This window comes from Ceratotherium simum, chromosome 13 (assembly GCF_057802395.1).
Source record: "Ceratotherium simum simum isolate JZ-2026a chromosome 13, ASM5780239v1, whole genome shotgun sequence".
Classification (NCBI taxonomy): domain Eukaryota; kingdom Metazoa; phylum Chordata; class Mammalia; order Perissodactyla; family Rhinocerotidae; genus Ceratotherium; species Ceratotherium simum.
The window spans coordinates 22,016,733-22,033,847 of record NC_141912.1 but is presented as its reverse complement, the minus strand read 5'-3'; positions in this window follow the sequence as shown (position 1 = coordinate 22,033,847).

Sequence of the window (17,115 nt, the reverse complement as noted above, 5' to 3'; positions counted from 1 at the left end):
CCTGAAACCCCATATTGGGAACTGGTAAATAAGGTGAAATGCCTTTGGGGTACTATAAGGATTTTTGAGAGTGCATAATAGTTCAGGAAACTCATCAGTATGTATTAAAACTACACAGGGAAAACTGTCAGGCTTCTAGAAGCCAATAACATATCAAAGAGACAAACTATCTGCTGCTAGGGTACAGGCTGACGTGAATAAATTTCAGACTGTGGGAAATATGGCCAGACCTAACAGTAAGAAGGGTGCTGAGCGTACACAATGCATGACTGATTGCAGGAGCCAATCGGTGCCTCTCCTGATAGCCAAGACAGCAGGTCCCAGGACAGCAGCATATGTGATAAATCTGACTTCCTCAGAGCGCATAAAATGCCTGCTCTCATCCGTAAACTAAAAAGAGTAAATCTTAAATATTATATGCATTCAAGTGAAAATCCTGAGGATCTCTCAAAGGTGTCTCAGAGACTGGCATGGAGCAGTAGACGTTGTTTTATGCTACCAATATCAGAGAAAAGAAGAGAAAATGCCCCATCAGAGAAAAGAGATGAGCCCTGCTTATATCTAATATCCATGAGTTTGGACTAAATCCAATTTAGTTTAAATCCTTCATTCAGCAACTCACAGACAGTATCAGTACTACCTATGTGTATTTGAGCAATTACTTACATTCTCTGAGCCTTAGTTTTCTCAGTGTAAACTTAGTATTATAATACACGCTTAGAGAGTTACCATGTGTATTAAATTAAGTGATATAATGAATCCAAGATGTCTAGTACAGAATGGATGCTCAATACATGACAATGAAGATTACAAAGATTTGCACATAATCAAACAAACAGGTCGTAACCAGTCTCTTTTGCTACACATTGGAACAATTATCTAATATTTGACTTTTTATTTCTTTTGCTGAGATATTTATCTCCTACACTCCCAGATTACCTATATCTTGTTCTGTAGAAAATTTTGAAAGAAGTTATCTCTTTTGAGGTGATTTCTTTTTATCAGTCTGAGAGATGAAGGATCTATTTCCAGCATTGAGAGAGAGAGATTTAGGTGAGCAAGATAAGGAAAATGTGCAGTTTCAAATTCTGATCGCAGTAATATATTATCAATGCATGACTTGATTATTCCTTATTATGCATTTTTCAGAATTCCAGATACTCTTAAGCATTATTTAGGTGTTGGGATTTATCTGGTATTTAATGTTATCCTCAGGTTTGTTCCTTTCCATTAGTGCAAATAATTAGGAATTTACTGCATATCACATAAAAACGAAAGCTCAACATTTTACACATTATTAAAACTACTTGCAAAATTACAACAATGCAACATTTCATGTATGACGGCTGGTATAAATTGCAAGTTACTGCAATCTATCAGAAAAACACTGCAGTAATACATTATTAGCAAATGGAACAAAGAGAACTTTAGCATAACATAAATAGCTCCGGTATTTTTATAAGAGTTGGTTTTATTTTCTTTAAGAAAATAAAAATCAAGTTTGGCATTGGTAACTACGAGCTAGTTAAATCAGCACAATAAAAAAATGGACCTGTGATTCTCTGCACTACAAAGACTGTAGATTTCAAATCTCTATGAACAAAGAAAACTAGAGGTTATGGTGTGTTGAAAAATGTGTTCAACTCCATGGATCCAAAAGATCGTCTATAGGGATATGCTGCATAAAACTCAGATGATTGAATGTCTTTGAGAAGATAGACCATAAAGAGAAGTAACTAACAGGGTTTCCCATAAGAATTCTAAAAGATTTATAGCTTAAGAAAAATTTAAAGTGGAAATAGTAGAAAAAGAAGAAAAATTAACTATTGAATAAGTACATTATCTGATATTAGTAAGAGCAGCAAAAATAAAAGTGAAAAGTAGAACATAAAGGTAAATATAAAACTTACATAAATTTTTCAACTTATAATTTAGAAAACATTTTCCCAAAGCTTCAAAATGGGTGTTATTTCCATCAATATACTGAAGGGAAAATATGTTGTGAAGAAAATGTGCTGATGGTGAAACAAGTTACTATATAAAACCTGCTATTAGATTTTTTTAAAAAGGCATGAAAAGAGTCTTTATCAGAATTACAAAAACAACCAAAATAGAAGATATACAAACTAGAATTGTTTCAAAATTTAAAGAAGTTAAATATTTAGGCAACACATCTTTATAACTGTATGACTGCCAGCAAGTACATGCAATGGTAGTTTGAGGAAATAATAGGATGATGTAAGTGAACTAGTAACAATTTTTCATTTTGTCTGGGAAAAAAACCAATAATGTTGGGAACAAAAAGGTGAAAAAATACTTATTATAGTACTGTGGCTAAGCCATTTTTACAATACCATCTACTCAATGGAAATGAATAGTTTGTGTATAAACAGAAAATTTTTCCAAATGCCTTTCAGTTTAACTTGAAAAGTTGGTTGTGATTAACCTCATTAACAAGTTAATTAATTGTATATAGCAATAAGAAGGTCAGAGTGACATAAAGGATAATTTTAGGTAGGATATAGAATAAATGCTCACAATATTTAAAAGGCTGCCACTGGATTTATGTAGATTTTTCTACAGTTTAGGACAAGGATAAAGTTGAGGTGGTTATGAGGAAGCAGATATTAGCTCAATACAATGATGGACTTTCCACACGTAATGTTGTCGAGTAATAGAAGAGAACATTTTAACATGTCTACTAATATTGGAAGTATTTTACTGGAACCTGGATTACTACCTCTTGGGGGGATTTCAAATGGAATGCTTGCAGTGAGAGGAAATGAAGTTGACTAATTTATGAACCTCATACCAAAATAACAGCTGAGACTTCTTGAGTAGCATGTTCTAGATACTCTAAGTACCTCACCCTCATTTAATCCAAAATCTTTTGACTTAGTTAATATTATTGCCTCCATTTTAGAATTGCTTAATGCTAGGCAATTTCTTAGCATCGCTTAATGACATTGTTTAATGTCACAGATTTGTTAGGTTGAAGAGCTGAGAATACAATCCAGGTGTTGACACAACACTGATGCACTTTACCACTGTGCCATGTGACGCTACTTCAAACCTAAGATCCTTTGATTCCATTGTAAATAGTACGTCTATTTGGAGAAACACACCGTAGCTAAGCTTTTTAGATTTGTCAAAAGTAGCTGAAACACAAAATCAGTTTTTGAATGTACACAGAGTGAAGAACACTATTTGGCTTATCTGTGTTGTCAATAACAGATGCTCATATACATCTCTGTAAGTAATATCATATTCCAATAAGTTTTGTAACATAGTTTTTTGTTGTTCTTCTTGGAAAGAAGTAGTGGGAGAGGTAGGGGAAAGTTGAAGTTAACTATATCATGCTTTTGGAGTATATCTTATCTCTTCTACAGGAAGAATTACAATATTAATAGAGACATATCACATGTAAGGCACAGATAGATTTTGCTTACAACTCTGTTAAAAAGACTGTTATCTGCACAGATACATCATCTAAGGAGTTGCAGCTGAGGAGGGTGTGGTGACAGGTGGTTATCAATCTGGAACTTAAAATTAGCTGCAGGTGAGTAATTCTCAAATAAATCATCATCATGTAGTTCACTGAAAGTTTATGCTATATAAATACACATGACTATATGTTTACCTGTAAAAAATGATAAAAACAAGCTTTTATAATAGTGAAACTAAAAATGCACAGATTTAGATCAGAACTAGAACAAAAGTAATCACAGAATATGGATCATTATACTCAAGAGTGCTACCAGGACTGAGGAGTTTTAACATTTTTTAGAGCTTTTAGTTTGATTACTATTTCCAGTGCTACTGATCATGCTAAAGAAAAAATTAACTCGCTAATTCATTCAATAAACAAACGATGCAGGCTATTGTGTTAGACAAAGAAATAATTAGGAGTTAGGACAATTGGGTTCTATTTCAGATTCTCTCACTAAATAGTTTATGTCCTCAGCAAGGATATTTATTTCTCAGCTCTCAGTTAAAGCCCTTTAATTCTAAAATTTAGTGATTGTATTTTAGTGCCTACTATGTGCAAGGCAAGTTAAATGCTCTCTATACATTTCCAGTCACATTTAGGGGAAAATATATGCTTATGGTTATTACCAGGCAAAGTCTTGCATATGAATGAAAAGATATTTCTACTTTTTTTTTTTCCCACCGGGAGCTATACAGATGGTAAATCTGTGAAATCAGTGAAAAATCAGTGTAAAAATCAGGTAAATCAGTGAAAAATCTTTCTTTATTTCTTGTTTCATATCAGTCCATGCTAGTTGTGGCTAGGTAGCTAACTACGCTGGAATAGTCTATGACTCTTTTACAGAGAGCCAGAGGTAATTACATGTATGACACAATGGGTGTGTGCTTTTGTTTGCAGTGATGAAGCATGGAATCTGCAAATCATTTTAATAGAGAAACAACACCTGGAAATACATCGAGTGCATTGGATCAACTTGGGTGCCTAAGTGTGCCACCACCCGTCCAGTGTATCCAAATGGAAAAAGGAGAGCATCTCACCATCACTGCACAGAGCATTAACAGTGATTTAAGAATGTCGCTGACTTTTAAAATGTATTTAGCAACTCCATTAGCCAGCACATTGGCCTCTAAGGGAATGTTAATATGACACAAACTGCATATGAAACTCTCTTCTCTGTAAAAGAACTTTCTGAGTATATCCAAAGGAAAGGCATTTTTTTCCCCATCAAATGAAATAGACTGATTTAGTCGAAAAGAGGAAAGAAAAGTTTTCACAAGCAGCAGAAACTTTCAGAAGTTTCTAGAATTTCTAGAACAGTTCTTTCAAGTCACACTGAGATGGAGACGGCAGAGCAGTGGAAGAGAGAAATCTTGACACAATATGGTGGTGGCTAGGAGCCAGGAAAACACATTTTGCTGCCTTTCATTCATTATTGCTCTCCTAAACACACCAGATGGGGAGGCTTCATCAATGTCAGACCTGCTGTTATCATCAGAGAATTTCCTTATCAGTGGGTTTGGAACTGACACCTCAGCCCCCTGTAAGCGGACAGGCAGATTTATCCACTTCAAGTCTCACTGGCTTCGCACATTAGAAAGCAGCACTCCAGTTAGGACCCAGGAGGGGAGGTCAGCAAGTTCACAGGGATGGGGTGGGGGCTCTGCCTCCTTTGTGAACATCTGATACAGAAATATGCATAAGTGGTAGCAGTAGATTTATCTTGAGGGGGAAATCATGACAAAGAGGGGTATGTTAATATGTGGGGATTGTAAAAAGGGTATTCAGGATTATATTCCATCTAGAGTAGAATTAACTCATTAAATGTATGTGCATTTTTAGGTCAGTAAGTTTTCTGTAAAAAAGATAAAGGATTAATATTGCACCTTTGTACCATGAGGGGGTTCATTCAAATGTGTTCATGTATTCGTTAAATGTATATGCATGTGCCGGGACAGCTTTAGCTGCTGAAGACACAATAATGAAAAGACAGAAGAGGTCTCTGTCCTCATGGTGTGAGTGTCCAAGTATAGTCAGCCCTCCAAATCCAGGGGTTCTGCATCCACGGATTTGACTAACCACAGATCAAAAGGCCTAGGATGGTTGTGTCTGTACTGAACGTGACTTTTTTTTATGTCATTATTCCCTAAACAATACAATATGACAACTATTTACACAGCATTTACATTGTATTAGGTATTATAAATAATCTAATGATGATTTAAAATATATGGGAAGATGTGTGTAGGTTATATGCAAATACTACACCATTTTATATAAGGGACTTGAGCGTCCTTGGATTTTGGTATGGAGGGAGGTCTGTCCTGGAACTAATCTGCACAAGATACTTTGGAATGGACAACAGGGAAACCTAAGATGTTTGAGACTTCCTAGGGAATTGAATTTCACTTTGGTACCATACAACATTTACTTTCGCTGGGGTAAATCATTCCAGACAGAAAAATACAGCAAGTTCAAGGGTCTCAGTGACAAAAAATATTGTAATTTGTGACACAGAAAAAAGACACTTGTATTTGAAATGTAGGATGGGAAGGACAGTAATTCTGTTTGAGGCCACGTGTATAGGTAGAGGCCAGATTACACAAGGCTTTGGGGTTGAGTTTAAAGTTTTGACATGTTATTCCAAGAGTAATGGTAAGTAACCAAAGGACTTTTAATGGGAGAAATATGATTTTTGTCTTCAAAAGAAGTTCTCTTGCTTGCACATTCAAAGGATGGATTGAGCAGAGCAAGGGGCCAGGAGGACTATTACAATGGTCTAAATTAGAAATGATGGTGGTTTAGACTAGGTAGTGATAGTGTGAATAGAAAGAAGCAACAGATTCTAAATTGAATCCCCAGAATTTGCCCTCAACATGTTTGTAGTTGAATGGGACAGGGAGACATATGAACGATTAATTTAAGAATAGTATGACATGTAAAAATGAGAATATAATCATAGATGTGAATTGTTAATTTCCGTAATATCTCCTAATGCCTCTTGGCTATGAACTGGACAGCTCAAAGCGAATAGCAAACAGCAGGGAATTTAGAGTTTGGTCTCTGCTAAAGAAGGAAAAGGGGAACGAAAAGAAAATTTGCATGTATTGAGCTCCTATTTATTTGACAGTCACTGTACTTAGCATTCTCAAAACAATCTCAGTTAAGTTTCATATTCTTGCAAAGAAAGTCTTTTTATTCATACTTGACAGATGATCAAACCGACACAGATAAGTCAACAGTGTAAGTGACAGCTACTTGGTGACCAAGCTGGGATTAAAACCCCACATTTGATTCTGAATAGGAATTCTTTCCCCTACACCTCTGTGTCCCAAATTCTTATAAGGAGGTTTAGAAAGAGCAACAGAGCTGAGGCGGGATATACAACACTGTTTTCCAAAGTGTAGTATACATTATACCAGGGCTAAGTAAGCAAATTTTCAATGGTAGTAGGATTGATAAGTGTTTTTAAACTTTAAAAATTGTTTATTTAAATATGTTAGAAAAAATATAACTAGTATATCAAGCTCATAATTCTGCAAATATTGCTTAAAATGAAGCTGCTGCATTTAAGGGAAACAAGTTGAGTCAATTAAAAGAAAAGATATTAAATAAATAATAGTAGTGGTATGTTGAGGTAGGACAAAAATTCTGAGAGTGGTGAGTCATATAAATGACTACACTAATTGGGATTAATCCACTCAAATTTGCTTTAGTTGAAGTTTACTTCCAAAATACTGTGAAGAACCCTTCATATTTTTTTATTGTCTCCCAAAGGTATGACTCTTGGAGGGAAGGGAGATAATTTTTCCCTTTTTTTGAGACAGAACTAGTAAGCCACACTGCAGACTGGCATTTGGTCTCCACCTAAGTCCCCACTGCTGCTACAAATCCTTTAATGATTTTACAGTCTCCCTTGCTCTTGACCAGGCACTGTCATCCATCACCAAACTCAGAATTGCCTCTTTGGAAAGGAGGGATCTTGCTTCTGATACTGGCTCAACACAAGGTTGACATGAGGGAAGCCATATTATAGAAAAGAAACAGTAGTGTAACTTTGTATGACCTCTGATTAACCAACTCAGACATGCTCTGTAGATTTTACGGCCCCTCCCAACTGCTATAAGTTGATAACTTTGTTCTTTTGAGTTCCTTAGGAATGTGATGACCCCTGGGCAGACAGTCAATGCTGATAGCCATCATCAATGACAACTGAAAGATTAGGGTATAGGGCATTGCTCCGATCTCTGATGCATATCCAGTCCAAAACACTCTCAGGAACTAAGACCAGATGTCTGCCTCCACCAGGAGACCAGCTGCCTCCCCCACCCTGGAGACGAGCCCTGTATATAACTGGCCAGTAGTCTTTGTTCTGTAAGATGGTTTTTTTGAATATGAGTTGGGCATCTTCCTTCTTGTTAGCAAGCTGTAATAAAAAGTCCTTTCTCTTCTACCTCCTTGCCTCTTGACTATTGGCATGTCTTGCAGCAGGCAGAAGACCCCCATTGGGCGGTAACACTTCTGGTCACAAAGGACTAGTCTTTGTGTCTGAAGTCCCATGAGGAGGAATACCATGGCTGCCTTTTAACCAGGAAGCCCTAAGCCAAATACAGTCCCGGCCACTTCCCTGGCCCACTGGCTTTGCCAGACCTTTCGGCCTTAAGTGATCAAGAAAGTTCACTTCCAGAGTGTATTTGGAGAACACAGGCACTGAAAGCTGCATGTCCTGGAATTTCCCACTTAAATTTTTCTTAAAATACCCTGGGTAATATATTAAATTACCTGATATATATCAAATTACCTGAGGCTGTTCTTCAGGGGAAGTGCTTGGCGAGCGGGCAGCGATGGTCTCCTGGGACGAATTCTGGACACCTTGCAGCTGCCAGAAGGAACATTAGGCCCTAGGATGTGCAACGGAGTAGCCTGTTCATGCTACTGTGGCCCTGGACCTTGGAGGACAACAGGATGGGGCCCTAAAGTGGAGTCACTACCCTGGGCGCCCTTGGGTTCCTGCAAGGCTGTAGATTTGCTGCCGATGCATGCGCAATTCACTTCCCCATTCTGGCCAGGGGAGGACCTGTACTGCACTGCGTTTGGGCCAGAGCTGCTTCCCTGGCACCTGGCCAAGTCCCTGGAGCAAGGTGCAGATGCACTGTGATGCTGAGTGGTGTGGGGCGAGGCCTGGAAGAGAATTAGCATTTGCTTGATAGGTGGTATGAGCCAGACTCCTTACAGATGAGTCTGGGACAGAGCCTCCAGCAGCTGGGGCACCCAGGTGTTTCTCATCCCAGGACTCCGCAGTTGGCCCAGCCCTTGGAGCTCCTGACATCCTCCGGGCTTGCTCCAGGAGGAGTGGTCACGGAAGTAGCACCTCAGGCCTGATAGCGCTATTCTCTGGGCCACCCCTGATACTCAGCACCTTTCAGCCCATCATCTCTCTACCTCTCCATCAGTGCCTGCATGCACGCACAAATATAAATGAATGAAAGAATGAATGTATGAATGAATGAATAAAATTTGATATATTACCTAGATCCTATGGGGATTGCACCCAGTGTTACTTTTCATGAGTCTGTAGAACACAGAGCCCTAACATACACTCTAACACAATCTGGAATTTTTGTATTTACATGAGATGTCAAATAATAGATGTGGCTAATAAAACGGCTAAAGGAGAGCTCCAGAAATTAACTAATATTTCCAATAAAGTGGTGGAAAATCAAATCAAATGCCACCAAAGAAATATGGAACCAGACACTCCTATTGTGTTGTTTATAAACAAAGAATAATTTAACTCTTTGGGAAAACATCCTTAGGCTTTCCAGAGATTTCAGAAACCCACTTGCTAAATTGCCACTTTCATATACTAATTGGTACCAGAGTTAGCTAAAAGAGTTAATTGAATATCTGTATGTGTTGATCTCAGGACTTATTCAGAAAGTATAAGCACCTCTACAAAACAGATCGGTTTTCTGTTATTTTAACAATCAGCCTTCCTACTGCTCTTCCTAATCGAAGATCTCTTTATTCACTGTGGCCTTGCTTGAAAACAAGTTTTAGAATAGATAAGTAAAATATGACCAAAGACAAATAGAATGTTAACTGCAAGAGTAATTTAGGTCAGAATAACAGAGAGAATTTATTGCTAAGTCAAATATTAGGTAGCATCCTAAAAACATTTATCTCAAGTGCCCAATAGTCCACCTCATTTAAACAGTGACATAAATCCCAATAAATCCAGGTGAAGTTGTTAGGTTATTCATTTCTTAGTACCTGCCCCTATTACCTTTTCTCTCTAGTGGCTGTAAATCCTTGAAACAAGATTCATTCACCTATTCGTTCATACATTAATTCATTCAACAACGTTTATTGAATGCCTATCCTTATGTATAATTTTTATATGAGCTTTTAATGCAGCAAAATTTATATAGATAAAGGAACACAAATCATAAAATATGGCACAGTGAATTATCATAAAATAAACAAACTCATGGACCTGCCCTAACCCAGGTCAGGAAACAGAAAATTTTCAACATCTCGAAAGCCCCTTTGTACATACTCCTAATCACTATCTCCTCCCAAAGGTAACTACCATCCTGACTTCTAACCTGTTTTAGACTTTATATACATGGAATCACCCTGGATGTATTTTTTTTGCACCTGGATTTTCACTCAATGTTATCTTTGGATATTTATACAAGTTTTATAAAACAGCATGTCATGAGTTTTTATTGCTGTATTATTCCATTGTCTGAATAAACCACATCTATAGTGGATATTTCCATTTTTGGGGTCTTAAGAATAATGTTACATGGAACGTTCTTGTATATATGTGTTTAGTGCACATATCTGCACATTTCTCTTGAATTTATACCCACAAAGTATATTGTAAAATAGACATAGCTTAAACAAATAGCCCATTGAATTTTTATCAGTGCCTACACTTATATAATTACCACCAAGATCAAGATCACTCCCAGAAAATTCCCCTAGGATCTTTCCATATGCTAAAACCTTTTTAATAATTTCTAGTTGTCTACCATTATGCTTCTTCTCATAATTCCTTAAACATATTATTCATAGTTATTTTACAATCCTTGTCTGATAACTCTTTTTTTTTTTTTTTTTTTTTTTGGTGAGGAATATTGGCCCTGAGCTAACATCTGCCAATCCTCCTCTTTTTCTGAGGAAGACTGGCCCTGGGGTAACATCCATGCCTATCGTCCTCCACTTTATATGGGACGCCGCCACAGCATGGCTTGACAAGTGGTGCGTCGGTGCGCGCCTGGGATTCTAAGCGGCGAACCCCGGGTCACTGCAGCAGAGCGCGCGCACTTAACCGCCTGCGCCACTGGGCCTGCCCCTGATATCTCTATTTTATTCACTTTCTAAGAGTCTAAATCTATTGTCTTGTTCTCTTAACTTTTCTATAAATTCTTATATTCTCGTACGCCTGGTTATTTTTGATTGAGAGCTAAGCCTTGTATATGGAGATGCATAGGCATAATTTGAGGCTATCCTCCTTCAGGGATAATTTCCTTTTGCTTCAGACAGGCAGTTCTACTGTTGAGACATCCCTGTAACTCACTCAGAATGAGATGATTTGTAACGGGGCTTCAGACCTTGTGAGAGCTATTTATTTTCAGTTCACTCTTACCCCTAGGATTCAGTCCTGCTGCTTTCCAACCCCAAACTAGGGAGGTTTATCTGGCTTTCTTGTCCTTGGGAGGCCATGAATTCAAACGTCTGTCCCCAGTCTCTTCGTAAGTGGTCACAACTGATAGATTACCAGACACTAAGCCACTTTAGTAATCAGTCACCCTCCCCAGAGGCAAATGCTCTTCCAAATGCTGGGCTCGCGTCTCTGGACTTCCTACTTTTCTCCCTCCAAGATCCTGAAAATTCTCATTGTCTCAGTACTCCAGCGCATTCTAACATGAAAAAAAATTTGGTATACTTTTTCTAGTTATTCTCCAAGGGACATTTGGTCCAAAGCAAATTAGCCTGCTTTTGCCAGAAGCCCAACTCTTTGAATGCTTTTCTTAAGTGCAGGCTCTGCATAAGGGTTGCAGACACAAAGTTTAACAAGAAACAATCCCTGCCCTCAAACAACTCTCAATGTTTTGGGAGAGACAGAAATAGAGAAAACAAAACCAACTCCAAAACCTTACCCTACCATGTGATTAGTGCTGTAACAGAGGTAAGTATTAGGGACAGCAATGGCACAAAGAAGCAATAATTAACTCTGTGTTGTGTGTCAGAAAAGTCTTTGCAGACTCGGAAATTCTTGTGCTGGGAATTAAAAAAATAAAAGGTGTTTTCTTGTCAGATAGTGTGGAGTAAATGGAAGATATTGGAAAGAGTGCTTTGCAAGTCAACCGGAAAGTAATCCTTGAGTTGAGATTTAGAGTGAGTAGGAATTTTCCTGTGGATCAGGAAAGGAATGAAGATAGGGCATTACAGGCGGAGGGAACATGCACCCAAAGCCTGGGCTGACTTCCAGGTCTCTCTTTCTTCCTCCCTCCTTCCTCCCAGGTGAATATTTTCTAATTGTGGGGACATTGAGGGGGGTTGCCACAAGAGTCTCTCATCTGCCTCAGGAGGTGTTTCCAAATGTTTTATTTTCTCTATAAATAAAGCTCATTTATAAGCTTTAGGTTCCTGGAAGTAAGGCCAGGAAAAAATCCAAAGGTTGTCTATTTCTACCAAATCTAGCATCTTTGGCTTCTTCTCCAAAGGCTATATTCATAAACACAACTGATTTGGCTTTTAAAATGATTGTCAGTTAAGCAACAATGACAAGAACCCCAAAACAAAAAAAATAAAATATGAAACAGAGTCAGATATAGGAATATAAGCAGAAAACCCAGACCACAGAAGGATAGGACTTTGGCCATCTGTTTCATATAAGCTGATTTCTAAATTATGCCCAGTGATTGGACTGGATCTATATAAACATCTGGCTCAATCTTTATAATAGTCAAGTTTTCTCTTTTGGCTTGACTTATTTTTTACTGAACTTGGTCTTCATAATGGGCTCATCAGTTTAGCTTGCAGACATAGCCTGTGTCTTTTATTTTTTCAAACAATGTGGCATAATTCAGGAGCTAGTTTATGAGAAACAGACTGATAACCCAGGGCACATTGGGACAGGGCTTTTTTCTGCTTACATCTATGGATTTTTACTTCAGCTGTTCTGGAATCTTATTTGAGACAATAGAGGGAGGATTTCCAAGAAGTTGTTATGTCTTGCTATTATTGTGGGAGTAAGGATTTCATTAAAGCAGATTAGTCAAAGAAAGTACACAGACGGTGATTCCAGGCAAACCAATTTGCTATTTTAATAGTCTATTTGAATCAGAAATCTTCTTGCGTAAACTAGGATAGAAATCCGGTTCTGATGTGCTCTTTCTTTTCCTCTTAGCATTGGCTCTATTCTACTTTTTGGTTCCTTCTCCAGGGAAGAACCATTCTCAATCATATTGACTAATGACTGGGGCTCTTTAACAAGCCATAGACTAGTTATATCTTCAGAGTGCTCTTTACTACAGTTGGTCGTATGTGAAATCCGCTCAAGGCGTGGTTAATTATTGCACAAGCCAAAATTGTCTTCCTTCATCTCCCTGAATCCGTAGCTGCAGACTTTTTGGAGTTTGTTTTGTTTTGTTTTTTGGCAGTAGTGGTGTGGCCTCTGGGAGAAGGCAAGAGAGTGAGGTTAGGGTTTCAGGCTAGGACAAAACAGGAGGAGTTGACAGGTTGGATTAGATGTTGCATTAGATGGTTGTTTTCTTATCTTTGCAAGCTTATCCTCCCGTGGGATTACATTCACTTTTGATGCGTTATTTTCCAAGTCTAAAGAGTTTTTTTTTCCTTTCCATTTTTAGTATGATAACTGGGGGAATTATGATACTCCTACACAGTTCTCAAGGAAATCATACCTAAACTTCTTTCACGGTTGAAGAATTTGCTCTCTCTCCCACAAGATAAGTTCAGTAATGGTTTTTCATGGCTTGTCAGCCAAAAAACGTATCACAAATAACATATCATATATAAATACATAGAGAAGGGACTATGTCTTATTTATCATTTTATACCTAGCATCTGGGTTGAGCTTAAGATTGAGCAAGTGAAGAGAGAACAAACGTTTACTGAGGGCCAACTCTGTACTATGTGCTTTACATGAAGTATCTTGTTTAATAGTGATAATTACCCTTGGAAAGGTGTTCTCAGCAGTTTAGAGCTGAGAATAGAGTCTGGTATGTGACATGCAAGCAGTAAACCTTTGTTAAGAGCTGGTTGAAAAGAGTTTCATGACTTGAAGTTTTTGTTTAATTGTCTAAGATAAGTCATTAAGCACTTTTATATCTTGGAGGCACTTCTTTCTTGAGATTTGCATGAATTTTCTAGGCTGAAAAAAGAATAGAGATTCTGAGTTCTAACTATGTTGAATATTTTAGTAAAGAAAAAAGGGAGGGCCGGCCCCGTGGCTTAGCGGTCAAGTGCGCGCTCCGCTACTGGCAGCTGGGTTCGGGCCTGGGACGCGCCCTGACGCCCCACTTCTCCGGCCATGCGGAGGCCGCGTCCCACATACAGCAACTAGAAGGATGTGCAACTATGACATACAACTATCTACTGGGGCTTTGGGGAAAAAAAAGGAGGAGGATTGGCGATAGATGTTAGCTCAGAGCCAGTCTTCCTCAGCAAAAAGAGGAGGATTAGCATGGCTGTTAGCTGATCTTCCTCACAAAAAGAAAAAAACAAACCAAGAAAAAAGGGAAAAGTTATTTGCTTCTTTAATCTTAAAACTGAATATCCACTTTAGGAATGAGAACCATTGAAATTTCAAGTGCATGTGACCTAATGTGTCCTATCAAAGTAATTTAACATTTTAGCTACTTTAGATCTTGAAGTTGTTTTTGGGCAAATAAGCATATGTGTTCTACAATATGAGTGAAATGAATTAAAATTGAAATATTTTCTATTTCTGTCTTTTATCGTTTTATTGCTTTACTCTACCAGAACATTTGCTTGTATTTTACTTTTGGGAAGTTGGGGGTTTAAGATGGTGCTATGCTTTCATCCAAACTTTAGGTCCCCATAGTTTTTAGAAATCGACGTTTTTTTAATTTCTTTTTTCTTTTTGAGGAAGATTGGCCCTGAACTAACATCTGTTGCCAATCTTCCTCCTTTTTTCCTTTTTTTATCCCCAAAGCCCCAGTAGATAGCTGTATATCATAGTTGTACACCCTTCTAGTTGCTCTATGTGAGCCGCTACTCAGCATGTCTTGAAGAGCAGTGCATAGGTCCGCACCCAGGATCCGAACCAGAGAACCCTGGGCCGCCAAAGCAGAGCACGCGAACTTAGCTGCTACACTGTGCCAGCCCCAGGTCCCTATAATTTTTGAGGCAGAATCTATCACTATTCTTCAGTGTTACTTACTCTCTTATTATTTTATGCCCATTCCCAGGCATGTAGCCAAGGATTCTCTTTTGATTTTATTGTCTTCAAATGCTTTGTAGAGGAGGAATTCACAGGCCTGAGTTCGAAGGACTGTTAAACAAAAGGGAAAGGATCAATGTTTCTTAGGTATCTATTTGTGCCAAGAATAGGGTTGCCAGATTTAGCAAATGAAAACACAGGAAATCTAAATAAATTTGAAGTTCAGATAAACAAATATGGTATGGGACAAATATATTAAAAACTATTCATTGTTTATTTGACAACCTTTGTCAAGCACTATACTAGATACTTGAAAATTTTACCTATGTTAATCCTAATATCACTCCTCCGGAAAAAAAATGCTATATCATTCCTTCACGGATAAGAAAGCTGAGGCTTGGAGAGCATCTGTGATGGTTCTCGCTAATAGCGTCACAGCTGAGATTTTGAAGCCCAGATGTGTCTGATTCCAGTGTCCACTCACTTTTCCACACCCCTTGCTGACTCCCAAGGGTGTTTCCATTCATTTCACAAGGGCGAGCAAAATCGTAAAATAAAGAACAAAAAAGAGCAACAAGAATCCAGCTCCCCAGAATAAAATCAATTTTGTTTCATTCTTTCAATGAGATCTTACCATTCTGAATTTCCAAGGGAAGGATTTGATGCATTACAAATTCAAGATATAATAAGTCATCACAACTCCTACTCCAAATGCTGCTTGAGAGCCTGACCCTTCAAGTCTTTATTATATATTTGGACAAAAGCAATCTCCATATAGCCCTGGGTCAGGTCTCCTCCTATGTGTGAATGTTTTGATGATTTGATCCTCAGAGTTTGATACTTAGAGTCAATCTTTAAATTTTTATAGGGGATCCATACTCTTCATTTTAAGGGGAAATCAAAACACGTTAAATGGAAGAAAACCCTCTTCAGAAAATAGAAAACCTACTGTCTATTCTTAGCTCCATTAATCTTTAATTCTCTTTAAAGGTGAGAGATGCTATCAATGCTACAGCATCAGGAAGCAAATACAAAATGGTTATTCAAAACTAAGGTGCTTAGTAAACATACAATCTTCTGTTATTCTTCACTGTGCTGTGCGTGTGGTAGAATGCTTTAGTTAGCAATAGGGTCTTATTTTGCTTGAGATAAAGTACAGGCTAGATCAACCCTTGCTCATTTCAGCAAATAAAAGAAGTTAATTTAATGTCTGGATGAATGCAGACTGCTTATGAGGAAAACTCCACTATAACATCAGCTTTGGCTTCATGGATGACCTAGGGTATGAAGCTTTTTTTGTTTTTAATCAATCCACTTATTCCAAATAATGGCTATTCTTTCACTGAAAACATTGTGCTTTGACATCTGTTTTCAACATACTTCTATTTGTTGCAATGTCTCATATATACTCTGCAGACTTCAGCCTGACCTGGCATGACAGTGTCTACCCATTTAAAGTTCTTGCTGTACAATTAAATTTTGGGGTCTCTATCTTTCAGCCTTATGAGCTTTCTCCAAATCTTCCTTCATAATTCATTTGTTTTATATGAATCTCTTTTCTTCGTCTTAAAAGTAATTAAATTTATTTTAAAATTTGTGTTGGATGGGATAAACATTCTGAATATACTTTTATAAGGAATAGCCACTAGTCCATATCTCTTAAAATATTTTCTTGTACTCAATCAAAATTGTTTTTACTGGATCATCTAACATTTTAATGTTTTTTGTTCCCTTTCTTGTTTTATTTTTAGACATTTAAAAAATTTGTTCACTTTGGGGAGGTATTTTTAGTAATTTATTTTCACACATGTTTGTTAAGCATGTTTTCACAATTTCATTTATAGTTAAAAAAAACTTGTAATTAAAAGTAATTTCATACCTTCAGAAAAATTGCTAAAATAGTAATACGAGGAACTCCTGAACATCATAAACTCACTAAGATTCAATTTTTTTTTTTTTTTTCTTGGGAGGAAGATCAGCCCTGAGCTAACATCCATGGCAATCCTCCTCTTACTTTGCTGAGGAAGACTGGCCCTGAGCTAACATCTGTGCCAATCTTCCCCCACTTTATGTGGGACGCCACCACAGCATGGCCTGACAAGCGGTGCGTCAGTGCTCGCCCGGGATCCGAACCTGGGGCCCCAGCAGAGGAGAGCGTGCACTTAACTGCTACGCCACAAGGCCGGCC